Below are 1,803 nucleotides of genomic sequence, written 5' to 3'. Positions count from 1 at the left end.
TTATTGAATTTATACCCAAATGCGTCGATGTAATAATTATGAGCGCTGGATACTCTGATGTACTGTTTTCAATCCATACCAGCAGCCTGAGGGCGCACTATGCACAGTATAGTCCATATATGGAACACATGAAGAAGTGCCATAAGCATGTGACATTCCAGGAAGTCCCTGACACAAACAGCTTATAGAGATCGCTGTAACATGCAGATAAAGACGTTTTGAAGACAATAAACATGATTGCAATGATATTTGATTTACCTGTGTTTTTTGAGCCGTGTCAGGTATTTTCATAATAATAGATTATATTTATAATGTAATGCTAATTGATATAGACTTTATCATCGTGCAGAATACTATAAAATAATATATTTTCTGTCAGATTTTTTTATCTGAAGCCAAATCAGATCACAGAAGGTTATTTAAAACACTCAACTTGCGTTATAAAGTAGGTTTGGAGCACAAACATGGTTTTAATCTCATAAATTGTCGTGTATTGATGGTGTGCTAAGCTAACAAGCTAGCTAGCCCTAGGTGCACCTGCCACCTAGCAGTTATTTTTATGATTTTTTTCTTAAATAAAAATGCTTACTGAAATGTTTCTTTTTTCAAGAAGGGCATTTGATACAGTTTCAAATGTGAAGTGATAACTTTGATAAAAGAAATTAGGGATTGATACAGTGTGAATAGCCAGTCGTTAGTACTTATAATGCAGACAAAAGAAATGCGTATTTAGAGCCATAACCAGGCTGGAGAGGTGTGAATGTGTGCAGGGGAGACTGACACTAAATGGGGCTCGTTTGCACCACAAAACAATAGAGACAATAGACTGAATAGATGCTTAGAAGATGACAATAAAGATCAGTTTGCATTTTAGAGTCTAATCAAAATAAAGTCATATGACATGATCTTGAAAAACATTCAACTAAATACAGAGTTTTAGACTTATCATCTTCAGATTTTAAAGGGGACATATCATGCTAAATCCATTTTGTTGTATATTTGGAGTGTTTAGAAGTACAGAAAAGTTTAAATTAGTCTCTTCAGGTGCTTCGTTGATATCTTTATATTCTGTTTTGGTCATATTTTTCAACCTGTTCCGATTTTTCTATTCTCTATTACGTTTTTTGAACTATTACGTCACAGTATTTGCAGCGGAACTGCCAAATAAGGACACCTACTCCCGGCCCAACACTTTGAGCAATCCTCCATTTTTATTTCTCGCTGTGATTTTGTAGTCTAAGCTCAAGGATGCAGAAGTTACGAGAGAGTAAGTCAAAATGTTCGGTTGTTGGATGTAGTAACCCACACGCTTCATTACACCGTCTCCCAGCATCAGAACCTCTTCGAAGTGCCTGGTTGAGTTTTATTTTTAACGGAAATGTACCCATAATGTCATTTTTGTGTGCGCGAACGCGAAGCACTTCAAGGATAACTACTTAAGCAACAACAGGGTTTTTCCTGCACTGAACTTGTTTTAGCGCCCGCCAAAGCGATTTTTTTGTCCTGCCAAAGTCTTATTTGATCGGTGAGTAATGTGGATGAACTGCTGCGCTTGTGACAGGGCGCATGTTTAACTGAAAGAACGAGCAGAGAGAGAGACCCGGTCTCTCTCTCTGCTCGTTCTTTCAGTTAAACAATAACGTAATAACTTTAATAAGTTAAGAAATAACTTTACAAAACTTTGAAGCTATTTATAACTATTATTATAATACTTGTTTATTATTATAACACACTACTTGTGCTTTTAGTACAAAGGGTTCATGAACTGTATCTGTTTCAGTTTGGGTTGGCCATTTCTGGGCA

This window comes from Leuciscus leuciscus, assembly GCF_965113295.1.
Source record: "Leuciscus leuciscus genome assembly, chromosome: 4".
Taxonomy (NCBI): domain Eukaryota; kingdom Metazoa; phylum Chordata; class Actinopteri; order Cypriniformes; family Leuciscidae; genus Leuciscus; species Leuciscus leuciscus.
The sequence above is the reverse complement of the archived record's forward strand: the minus strand, read 5'-3'. Positions refer to the sequence as shown.